Source organism: Macrobrachium rosenbergii, chromosome 22, assembly GCF_040412425.1.
Source record: "Macrobrachium rosenbergii isolate ZJJX-2024 chromosome 22, ASM4041242v1, whole genome shotgun sequence".
In the NCBI taxonomy this organism is placed as follows: Eukaryota; Metazoa; Arthropoda; class Malacostraca; order Decapoda; family Palaemonidae; genus Macrobrachium; species Macrobrachium rosenbergii.
The window spans coordinates 32,502,882-32,515,834 of NC_089762.1; the positions used below are offsets into that span (position 1 = coordinate 32,502,882).

General features: G+C 35.0%; 1 long non-coding RNA gene across 1 annotated transcript; it reads left to right on the forward strand.

The window, feature by feature from the left end:
* Positions 1-483: 483 nt before the first annotated feature.
* LOC136850718 (uncharacterized) lies at positions 484-11,966 on the forward strand. Its single transcript, XR_010856707.1, has 5 exons — positions 484-613; positions 2,377-2,452; positions 10,886-11,074; positions 11,345-11,502; positions 11,899-11,966. It is a non-coding gene; the product is annotated as an uncharacterized lncRNA (long non-coding RNA).
* The last annotated feature ends 987 nt before the right edge of the window (positions 11,967-12,953 follow it).

Consider the following 12,953-nt stretch of genomic DNA (forward strand, 5'->3'; position numbering starts at 1 on the left):
CAGATTCACCTTTACTCTTTTGAAGTATTTTAAATAAAATCTTGAATTGGAAGCGCTGGCATCGCAACCTATCATACGAATATTACGTTAAAATAATGAAATTTGAAAAGGCAGGGTTGTGTTTTTTGAAATTCTCAATGCTTTTCTAGACGATGGCAAAATGCCTTAAAAAGTTTGCCGGTTATATATGTACACGTCAGATATATAATGAAAGGTCTCTTTCAAGTGAATTATTTTGTGTATGAATTTCTTTTTTTTAATTATGATCAGAGATTTTTTTAGTCCCCCGTCAAGGATAGTTTTCAATTATATCTCATTCAAAGAAAACGGAAAACCTGGCAGATTATGCCTTTGTTTTCCAAGGACACCAAAGCACCCCTTATAATTTTAAGGCGCTACACCCTGTACTTTTTTGTCCTTGCCCTCTTTCAAGGCGAGACATGACTTGAATATCGTATTCCTGGATCTGGCGGCTCTGGCCAGTCTTCCAAAGCACCGGTAGCGTCAAGAACAAAGTGTATAATAGACCTATTCTTCCAAAGCCCTGGTAGTGTCAAGAACCAAGCGTGTAATAGACCTATGTATTTTGTTTTCAACGGATTAAGATAATCCGGTACGTTATTTTATTTTTTAAGTGTGGTTTTTGTTCAGCGTTCCTACCGGTCATGCATCCAGGAAAGTGTAGCCATTACAAACCTTACTCTGTTTAGCAAATCAAGTTTGGAAATCATCTACTTTGTTGAATTTTTAACCACAGTTTTAAAGCCCCACGTCTTCTGCGCAAGGGAACTGTAAAGACCTCTTTAACTGAGGGTCTGTTTTGGCTGGTTTATGTCATGGTGTTATGTAAAGTTATTTCATGGCCATTTTTATGCTCATGACCATCATAATAGATGGATTTGCTCGAAGGAAACTGTTAAGACTAGAGTGTTTGAATGTTTAGTGGCCTTTTATTTTTTTTTTAACGGAGGTTTAAAGGGAAGTCCAGTGATTTGGAAATTAACCATTAGATGTACTATGAAACAATGCTTCAGAAATGTGCATAAGTCTTTAGTACCACTAATAATGAACTGGCTTCTCAAAGCTAGGCCATGCTATGGATTTTCATTGTTTTTAATTGTAAACTTAAAGGTGAAAGGTTAACTGTTTACCTAGCATTTCAAAATATTTGCTACGTCGTACCACATTTGCTTGGGTTCTTGGGAAGTAAATTATAACCAAGGACGACGTAGAGAATGAATTTTCAGCTCAAAATCCCCACTGGAGTATAATCGCCTTAAGGAATATTGCATTCTGATTTGTCACAAATGCAATTGCACTGGAATGGTGTACTCCAGTCTGTGCAATTTGAATTTAAACGCACTTTCGACCTGAACACTTTCAGTAAACGTTGGTTATTTTAAGGCCAGTTCAATAGTAGTTAAAGGATACATGTGGTCTTTCTTTCTGAAGTAATTATGCATCTTCGTATCTGCCTGAAACAAAGTTAAATATTAGTTAAAGGTAAAGCCAGTTAACCTTAAATCACAAAGGCATTTACAGGATATCCCATCTCAAGTTCCGTATAACTTAAGCGAAGGCAGCGGTAATCCATTTGGATAGTTTTATTTGTAGTTATAGGGTAGGGATATTAAGCTTCCCTCGCATGCCCCAATGAATATTACAAATATAACCTCTTGCATTTTTGGATAAACATTGTTTCTTGGATTGTAAAATTGATAGTAAAAAATGCTATGTACAAAGACATTGCTATGCTGCAAGAATTAAAACCTGAAGTAGTTTCAAGGAACATGTTATGTTATAGAGGTCTGTTAATTTTTGCATAATTTTTCGCATAGTTTAGTTTGCACTAAGTTAAATGTCCAATTACTATTTTCACACGAGGATGATGATGGTTGCTGTTTTAAATTATTAGGCTCTGAAAGTTGCTGAATGCGCTTGCATGATTTTACTCTTTAAAATTTACATTCACTATGACCGATGGTTTGCAGCACAGATCCTGATACTAAAATTGAAAGTACGGTTAAATGGCAGATTTTAACTTTATAGCATCAGGAGTGATTTTCAAGTTGATATTGAATTATAAAATTGTCAAAAAGCAACAACTCTGCCTCAAGCAGTTAGTTTGTTTTTATAGTAAAATCATGAAAGGGCGCTTACTTTTAAATGCAGCAATATTGATATTGATACTCGGTTAATTGTATTAATTATAAGATTGTCAAAAAGCAACAACTCCGCCTCAAGCAGTTTTTTTATAGTAAAATCATGAAAGGACGCTTACTTTTAAATGCAGCAATATTGATATTGATACTCGGTTAATTGTATTAACTAATAATTGCTGCAGCAAATATTCATAGTTTTGGTTTTCAATTCCAGAGAGTGGCAAGGTATCTGGACTCGACCTTGGTTTACTGGGCATCAAGGAAGTGGTTCTGCTGCAGAGAGATTAAAGGTAAATACCCAACTGGCAACTGGTCTACAATAGTTAAAAGTGACAAATACAATTGTATTGTAGATATAACCTATAGTAAATGTTAAATTAATGGAAGTGGTTTTTATTCCTTCAGTATCAGGTAAATTGGCGTTCAGTATTTACTAATCTTGAGGGTAATGTGCCTGTGTAGTATTATCAGAATTACAGAATTATTTACTTGTACGCAAATAGAAACTTGGTGTTAAGTTTATCCTGTTAAGAATATATATCAAAATACATGGATGAATTTCACTCGAAGCAACTGTCACGAGATTAATAATCCAAAGTTTAACATGAGCAGAATGATTTACAGTGAACGGGGTTTAGACAATTGTGCAGCTTCAACTTTACTGTGCCTAAAACAGCCGATGACCACTAAGGCAGCTTGGAGTATATCTGATATAGCGCCTTATTGTTCGGATTCCTAGTAAGCATTTTCCCTTGGAATAAAATTTCCTGAGAAGTATTTAACTATTAAGTCCGCTTATGCACCAGAAAACAAATTTTGGGGAATTTTAGCAATAAAGCTATAGGTGAAGACAAATTGTGAATGTCAGTGGTTTTTACTTACAAATTGAGGCCCCTAGAAATATTAAAGTGAAATTAAAAGAATTTGAATCAAACTTGTCAATGTGTTAAGGTATAGAAAATATCTATCTAAAAACATCATTCAGGAAAATTTGTAACATTGAGTTGAAGTAGTCTTCATGTGATAATTGGTCGGCCTGTTAAAATTGCAAGGCTTGAAAATGAGTGGTTGAAGGTTAGGTGTGTTTCAAGTTTTAAGCTGGTGTATTCCCGGGTGGCTTGGGAATTCGGGTTTCAAACTTTTTAGATATCCGGAACTAAAGCTGGTTTTAAGCTTTTTAGTTCTTGTAAAAGTTCTAGAAATCGGTATTTAATTTTTAACGACTACTGACACTGGTATTACTAAATAGGATAGGAATTTAAGAAAGCTTTAAAAAAACCTCTGCGCTGAAAATCACTGGGAAGTGATTCAAAAATTAGACATAAAACTCATCGGGAAACTAGAAATTAACATGCAGCAAATTTTTGGAAATATCCAAATATTTAGCCAAAAGGGTAGTGGTATGTGCTAAGAGGTTGGGTAATTACCGATGTCATGCTTTAAGGCTTAAATTCAATGAGCTCATAATTATGAAAGTTGAAGGCTTCCAGCGCGTAGTTAATTTTATATTTTTCTAAGTTGCATGCATTTTAAGCGAAACGAGTTCAGCACGACTGGAATTCTGCCGTTGAGAGGGGGTTACTATATACACAAAGACCGATAATTTAGTTTTGTTTTTGAATGCAATTAAAAGCTGCCAACATAGAACAATTGGTTATTCTATTAAGGTACCGTTTACATGTAGGAAATAGCTGGTTATTATTTAAGACATACTTTTAAGAAAAAATAGACGTAAGAACTACTAACCTAGTTTTTAGGTGACAAAAAAAAAAGGCAGGTGGAGGAATTCAAAGCTGAAGCTGGAAAGTACAGAAAATTGTTCTAACAGTCCTTAAGGTCCTTTCTAGTGGGAGAGAATTTGAAAGTGGAAATTTGCACTAATATTCCGAAATTTGTGCCACTAGTTCTGTGCTCACTGTATGAGCCTTTTATTTTAAACGAATACGAAGGAAGATATTAGATATGCCAGAGCTACAGCTTGTCATATTGATATGCCATACGGTGACAAGTTAAATATCATTAAATCAGTGTTACTGCTACAGTACAGGTCCAGAGGATTGTACTGGAATACGTAACTTTTTTTTTAATCATGTAATGAGTGGTTATGCAAACACTAGCCAGGGTCTACTTGTTTTCAGCCGCCATATTGCTGCCTAGTGAAGTTTCAGGTCACTTAAGTAGTTTTCACATAGGTGAATAGGAACGCTTAAATGTAATAAGCGTTGAAAGTGTTACACTCAAGTTTTGTAAATGAGATCATTTGCCGATCAAGAATCTCACAGTTCTCTTGATTCACTCCAGAAGTATATTTTATATATTAGACTGGGGAACTGAAGTCATAAATAAGACTGTGTTGAAGTAAGGAACTGAAGGCAAGAGTAAATAATTTTGCTGAGAAGGTATAAACTAAAAGTAGCACGTAGATTTCAGAAGCCGTAAGAAAACCAGAGGCAAGGAAGTTGGTCAATGCTCGGTAACTATTTTTCACTGCTTCAATAAACTACTGATTTTTGCAAGTTTTAAAAGTTAGCCTAACCAATACCACTAAAAATCGGTACGTGACGATATGAAGTCCTGTGTACACTGTCATTAGGAAGAGTAGCTATTGTTTGGCGGTAGTGTAGTTGATCTTGAAATTTCGCTATAGAACTGCAAACTAACATCCTTAACGACCACTAACCGTAGCTCAGTTGACTGCATTTCATCTCTCTCTCTCTCTCTCTCTCTCTCTCTCTCTCTCTCTCTCTGAGTTGCTTACAATTTAGAAGTTACATTTAGTGGATTTCCACGAATTTTAAAATGTCCCTATACCGGTACGGGCATAAATATAACTTTAATACCTTAGTGTATGATTCATTCTTGAATGATTTCAGTGTTTTTAACGCATTCATTTGACACTTGTCTTATTTTTATGGTACTTGAATCTTTGTTAATTGTAAAAGAATTTAACAGTGTCTCCGTTAGCAATGAACTCTGACAGTCGCAAGCAGTATATTCATATTCCCTTTGCTTATTTTTTTTTTTCTAGTCTTAGCTGAGAGAGGCTGTGAATGCCATTCCCACTCTATGCAAAAAGCAAATATATATATTTGACGTCTGAGTTGGGTTTTTAGGGTAAATTTTCGAACTGGAATAAACGGTATGTTAGGTAACTTACATCATTCGAATAAGTAGTTCGATGCAGTAAGCATTTTCCTCTCGTTTTGATTTACGCTGCATTTTCTTGTCTACCAGTGAAGTATACAACCATTTGTGTTCAAGAAAAAATAAGAATAAACGAAAAGGAAATTTTACTAGCAAAAATATTTTAAATCATCAGCCTAAGAGGTACTGCTTTTTATTTTATTTTTTTTTATTAACCCGGGACGTATCCACCATTGTCAAAGTCCATGGTAAACTCATGCTAAGTAAAGACGACCGCACGAAGATATCGATTAATAAAATTTGTTGGCCACACAATATAGAAATAGGTGTATATACTACTTAGATCCCCGAGGTGCTAGTACTAAACACTGCGTCCGAAGGAGCCCCGCCATGTTTAGTACTAGCACCTCGGAGTAGGTGACAGAGGTGGATACATACCGGTTCAATACCAGTTTTTTTAATTAAAAAATTTTGGAAATGGAATGTAATCAAGCATGGATACGGCATATACCTACTTTTATTTCCGGGAAAATTTTTTTTGTCCAATCTATATATTAAATGGTTTCGCTATTTGCTTTCATTTGGCATGCTTCTGTGGATAAATTTTTTTATGCATATTAATACTGATACTAAAGGCTGCTTTAATTCATAATATATTGTGGTATACGATAAGAATGTTTAGTATCTGGTTGGGATGTTAGAAATACGATAGAACGACTCGACGGCCTCAGAGATCCTAGGCATTTTTGTATATTGTAGGGAAAATGTCTTAAGGAAAATATTCACTGTTGGGGAATTTTGTCACGAGCGTGGATTTGGCTGAAACTAATTTCTTTTTCTTCGCCATTTGTCCTGGTTTATTTAGTCTTTCAATATTTATACAAGTGTCAAGATAACAATTGCAAGTTTAGCAACCAAATAATTCATCGCCCCCCTTTAAAAAAATTGAATAAAATATACAAACAACTTCTTAAATCGAGAAGCGCGAAAGTTGAAGCACTGTATAAAAGCAGTATAGATCGTAATTCCGAGAGGCACTGTTTATCCGAGAAGTACTGTATAAAAGCAGTATGGATCGTAATTCCGAGAAGCACTGTATAAAAGCAGTATGGATCGTAATTCCGAGAAGCACTGTATAAAAGCAGTATAGATCTTAATTCCAAAGCACTGTATAAAAGCAGTATAGATCGTAATTCGAGCAGCACTGTATAAAAAAATAGATCGTAATTCTGAGATAATGTAAAAAGCACTCGTAATTCCGAAACAATATAAAAGCAGTATAGATCGTAATTCGAGAAGCACTATATAAAAGAGTATAGATCGTAATTCCGAAAGCACTATATAAAAGCAGTATAGATCGTAATTCCGAGAAGCACTATATAAAAGCAGTATAGATCGTAATTCCGAGAAGCACTATATAAAAGCAGTATAGATCGTAATTCCGAGAAGCACTATATAAAAGCAGTATAGATCGTAATTCCGAGAAGCACTATATAAAAGCAGTATAGATCGTAATTCCGAGAAGCAGCACGTAATTCCGAGAAGCACTATATAAAAGCAGTATAGATCGTAATTCCGAGAAGCACTATATAAAATCAGTATAGATCGTAATTCTGAGAAGCAATGTATAAAAGCACTCGTAATTCCGAGAAACACTATATAAAAGCAGCATAGATCGTAATTACGAGAAGCACTATATAAAAGCAGTATAGATCGTAATTCCGAGAAGCACTATATAAAAAAGCAGTATAGATCGTAATTCCGAGAAGCACTAAATAAAAAGCAGTATAGATCGTAATTCCGAGAAGCACTATATAAAAGCAGTATAGATCGTAATTCCGAGAAGCACTATATAAAGCAGTATAGATCGTAATTCCGAGAAGCACTGTATAAAAGCAGTATAGATTGTAATTCCAAGAAGCACTGTATAAAAGCAGTATAGATCGTAATTCTGAGAAGCAATGTATAAAAGCACTCGTAATTCCGAGAAGCACTATATAAAAGCAGTATAGATCGTAATTCCGAGAAGCACTATATAAAAGCAGTATAGATCGTAATTCCGAGAAGCACTAAATAAAAGCAGTATAGATCGTAATTCCGAGAAGCACTATATAAAAGCAGTATAGATCGTAATTCCGAGAAGCACTGTATAAAAGCAGTATAGATTGTAATTCCAAGAAGCACTGTATAAAAGCAGTGTAGACAGTAATTCCGCGAAGCACTGTGTATAGACAGTAATTCCGCGAAGCACTGTATAAAAGCAGTATAGACAGTAATTCCGCGAAGCACTGTATAAAAGCAGTATAGACAGTAATTCCGCGAAGCACTGTATAAAAGCAGTATAGATCGTAATTCCGAGAAGCACTGTGTAAAAGCAGTATAGATCGTAATTCTGAGAAGCACTGTATAAAAGCAGTATAGATCGTAATTCCGAAACAAGTTAGAACTAGCACCTTTAATTCAGAGCCCATGATGAATCATAGGCCAAGAAAATGCTCTAAGTGCTGTAACCTCACGTGCACGTTTGGTTGAAAATACCAGAGAAAAAAAATGAGAGAAACGACCTTTTGAATCGTGAAGCATATCCCGTTGTTGAAGTAGGTCACTCGTGTCTTGTGGTAAGGACGTCTTAGTCTGGTAAAAATAATTTTCACATCGTTGCCAGGTCGGTTGAGATCGTCGTAGTTACTATTCTTCTTATTGGAGTTGTAATAGGATTTATAAAGCCGGTGGCTAACAAAAAAATCAATTTGTAGTGTCAGTAAGCAATAAAGTATAATCCTGAACCGACTTGATTTTCCGCATTTGCCGTCTGTCAACAGACTAATTGCATGACCCTGAGTGAGTAGTAATTTGTTAATGGCTCTAGTGGAGTGTAGTGTAATATCTTGATCTGAGCGGAGTATGTCATGAATTATCGATATATATAATCATTCAAGCATGCCTAGTGGAGGTTCTGGTCTCGAAAGGTTCTCGAATTTCGTCAGACTTAATACGTCACGCACACACTAAAAAAAGTTTTCTGCAGATTTTTAGGGATTTCCTACGTTTCCAGGTTTTTCCAGAAATAAGATTGTCCAAAAATATACACAAATGTGTGCAGAAAAATTATCTAGATATATATCACTTGATTCTCTCTCTCTCTCTCTCTCTCTCTCTCTCTCTCTCTCTCTCTCTCTCTCTCTCTCTCTCTCTCTGATTACGTGATGTTGTATGCAATGTTTTAAAGAGCCTTTCAAAGAGAACTGGAAAATGTTACTTTCCACTTAGACCTGGAATGGAATTAAAAGTATTTTGGAAAAATTTTATCCTTCTGAGGAAATGTATATTTGTTGCGGAATTGCATAATCCAAGTTGTTGTTAATTCTTGATTTACAAACGACATTATTCCTCTGGATACTTGGCAAAAGTAGACATTATTTTCATTTGTTGTAACATGACTTTTGTGATTTGTTGTATGTGACGAGTATAGTCATATTTTCAATTTGCCCCATAAAAAAATACTTATTCAAGGACCATTCAATTGTATGGCAACACGGTTAATGCGCTTTTACTCATACTTAAATAAAATACTGTAACTTGATAAAATACAGTAACTTGATGGATTTCCAGAGTTACGCCTGATTTTCCATACAAGTGTTTTAAATGACTTTGAATACTTAATAACACTCGGAACTTAAAGCAACACCGGCTCCCATTTGAGATTCCAGTGCATATATTCTAGATACAGCCTTTGCATATATCCCTAGTTCCCGAAATCCATTTCCATCACTGACGATGGCGCGAATAAATCCCATTGAAATGTATCTGAAACGTCTGGTCGTACGGTGAAGTTAATCAAACGTCACTGAATTGAGTTGAGGTAGGCAGGAAGATCACAAAATCTTCTATAAAACATGTTCATGGATAAAATCAAGGTTCTAGTTTTATAGTTAATAGAAAGGAAAACGTGAACGTGACTCCATACTCACGCAAAAGGGACTTTAGATATATTACTGTAAGAAGAACGATGCAAGGCAATTATATTAATCTTTCTGCTTCTGCTGCATATCGTATTCGGCTGTAGAAGCAATTCTGTAATGAGAACGTTCTATCAGTATGATGGGGTTAAGTGCATTGTTGTTGTAAACAACTTTCAAGAGAAATAAGCTGTACAAATTATTGTCGATGTAAACGGGCTCTTTACAAACATGGTTATTGTATTTTGGGGTAACCAAAATGAAACTTAGCACATGCGTGATGCGTTTTTGTGTGAAAACAATATTTAGGTAGATAAAAAAAAACCAGTGACCCCTTTTTTTTTATTTTACATGGAAATTCTTGAGTTTTGAATCTTGACGTAATCTGGATTGTAATTAAAATTATTTATGCTTTTAAGAGTTCATTTTTTATTTAGTAATAACTAGGAATCTCGGAAGATAATGTGGCTTTGAGATGAATTTAAAACTAGGAATTCAATTTAATTGCCAGATCAGTTGGTGTATATCTAGGCTATTCTAATTTTTTAGTCTTGAAAAGCATGGAATTGCCCATTGTAAGCATATTAGCTGTAACTGAATGAACTTTGGAGTTAAGGCATTTTAATATTAGCAAACCAAAAGTGGCTCAGACTCGTTCGATTTTTGCAGTTTCCAGTTTTTTTTTTCCAAGTAGAAAGGTTCTTCCTTACCTTAGGTTCGAACGCAAATGTAATATATTTTGATGAAACTGTTAATCCCTTCCACACGACGGGCAAATGCACGGCGGGCAGACACTTACGAATTTTGTGGGTGGATGGCGATCATGATTGTAGATGATGCCATAGACTGCCTGCCTTGGATGTTTTATCTGGTAACACTGTTTAAAAGCGAGAGAATTACGGGCAAATCCGAAGGCCCGTCGTGTCTTTCCCCCCCGTGTGAAAGGGGGGCCTTTGTCAGTTGAACACCTTTAACTCAAAAAAGAAAATCGGATAGTCTTTTTGCGTCAGGAAAAAATAACTAAATCCTTATTAAAGAAGAGGCAAAACTGCGATTTACAATGCATGAAAAGGGATCGATAAAATGAGAGGCGTATTTGTTACATTGTGTTATTTTTGCTAGATATAATTAGGTTTTCCCTGTATATGAAAATCTGCTCATTCGGAAATAGTTTGTGAAAATGGGAAACACAAGGTTATGGTAGACAAACCTCGAATGGAACAGGCTAGTGTTCCCATTTTTCGCCACTTACAACCCACTATGCATTCCATTAGAACAGTGTGTTGATTGTGGTTTAACTTGTCCCACATGTGGTGCACTGAAATAGTAAATGAAACCTAATTGGACATTGGTTTAATAGATAGTGACCCTCATGGGTTTTAACCCGGTAGGTATCCACCTTTGTGGCGTGTTGAGTACAAGCCCGTTGGGGATGACCGTAAAAACATAAACGAAAGACTTAAATATCATAAAGATAATGACCCCCAAGAATATTAGTCCTAGATGAAGACCGCCAAACTTTGCTGGACATTTCTAAGAACTGTGTAATATTTGGAGATTTATGGAAGAGCTTGTGCCTTATTTAACGTTGTTAATGTATTTTTTTTTTTTTTATTCCAGGTTGAATTGGTGATTTACGGATGATCAAATTTCCTTTACAGCTTGAAATTCTTGTCAATTAGTGGATTCGAAACTCTGAACAAGGCGAGCTTGCTTCTGATGACAACGCTGTTTGATCAACGTCGGTAAAGACGTTCTGGAACTGATGGATTCCCGATGACAAATAGAGGCGGAATAAACCTTTTTAAAGTAAGATATTCGAAGGAAAGTGTTTGTATGTGACATTTAACTTAAGAACCATGACCACTGGGTTCAACTTCAGATTTGAAAAATGTGACTATAGCATTAATGAAGGACAGAATCTTTAAATCTCTCACTGTCATATTGTGGTGACATTGTTTCTGGGAATAGGACTGCATTTTTATATTTTTTAAGGATAGATGATTCTCTTTTCTTAATGAATATTCAATAAAAAAATCTTAAGACATTGCAGCAAGTTAATACGTGTTCATTTTTCAGGTCCAGACTAGTGAACACCAGCTGACAAAGCAGTTATGAATAACTCCAGATAAACTTTTACTCGAATTGGCGAATCCCTGATGGCCGATAAAATCCTGGGTAACTGCAGAAAGACTTCAGTTCTAACTTCAGGATACCTGTTGAGAAAAAGAAATATGGTAATTTAAGACAAAATTACGTATTTAAATTTGAGTAGTGATAAGACTACAAGTATTGGAGCGAAACAATTATTTCAACCCCGCCAAAAAATGAGGAATGAATATTTCAGATAAACTTAAAATTCAGTAGTGCTGTATCTCTTTAACATAACATCCTGTTGTAAGTGGATACTGTTCTTATAAATTAAAATTGGTAGTTTTCAAATGGTTAGTTTTTTTACTATTTTAATATATTCATTGACTATCATTTTTATTAATAAGTTATGACATATATATTGATATTGTTGTTACAAGAACCTGTACTTGGTATTAGTCACCAAGACATTTGCAGGAAGTCTTAGAAACTAGATGTGAATGTGTCAAACTGTATTTGTTAAAGTTTATTTTTTCCCTTAGGATCAAAATGGAGAGTCCTTCGGTGGATACAACAAGTGAGACAGATATCACGTGACAGCGCTGAATAATTCCTCGGATTCCAGTGCTTGGTTCAAGCCCAAATTTCACATTCCATTCCATTCCGATATCAAGCGACACGTTATAATTTCATCGCCCATCCCTCGACAATTGCTATAGCACCCCTTTATTGTTACATGGTTCTATCGCTTTTTAGGAAGTCTCAAACATCGTAAGGTGGCGACCCCTATAGTCTAGGAAAATGTGAGAGTTTTCTGCTAAATACTTTCATGAATAGTTCAGCACCAAGTTAAAGAGCTAATCCCAAACATTGCCAGTAATGAATTTTTTTTTAGCTTTCATACCATAATTTGCAAAACTCGTTAACATCACCCCCCCCCCACTTCCACTGGGCCATTATTGACTAGCTAAAACGCTTATTTTAAAGTTCTATATTGACCACTTGTCAAGTTTACAACAGATTTTATATGTTAAAATAAGCAATTTTTCCCTTTTATGCCACACCATTAACATAGCCTTCAGCATGTAAATTCGGTTTGTCATTTTTCCCCGTCATGTCCATTTAAATAATCAAATCTAGTTTTTTGAGTCGTCAGATAGTTTCACTGGTTATTTTGAGAATCGATCTTCATAAATGTGAATATAAAACATATCGTCATTCATTCATACGACAGAACAAAATTACTCTTTTTAGAAACTGAAAATATTTCAGAATTTTTTTGTTATGAAAGAGTGCAATATCACTTTTAGTTCGGATATGTATTCGAGAAATTGTGACAGCACTATGAAATAATTTTCAGTTTTAAAAGCCTTGACAGTCATAAAGGTTAGAATTTGTAATCCAATATAAATTCCTCTTTTCAGTTTATATATGTTTATATGGCATTAATTTCGACAAATATTTTATCTGTAATCAAGCTATTCAGAAGTCTTAATTGTATTCTCGAATTGAGCTTCCTGGTTTAAACTAGACAAACAGTGACTAGGGATTAAGAGGTTATTTACTCTTTTGTAATGTGAAAATTATGAACGTAGCC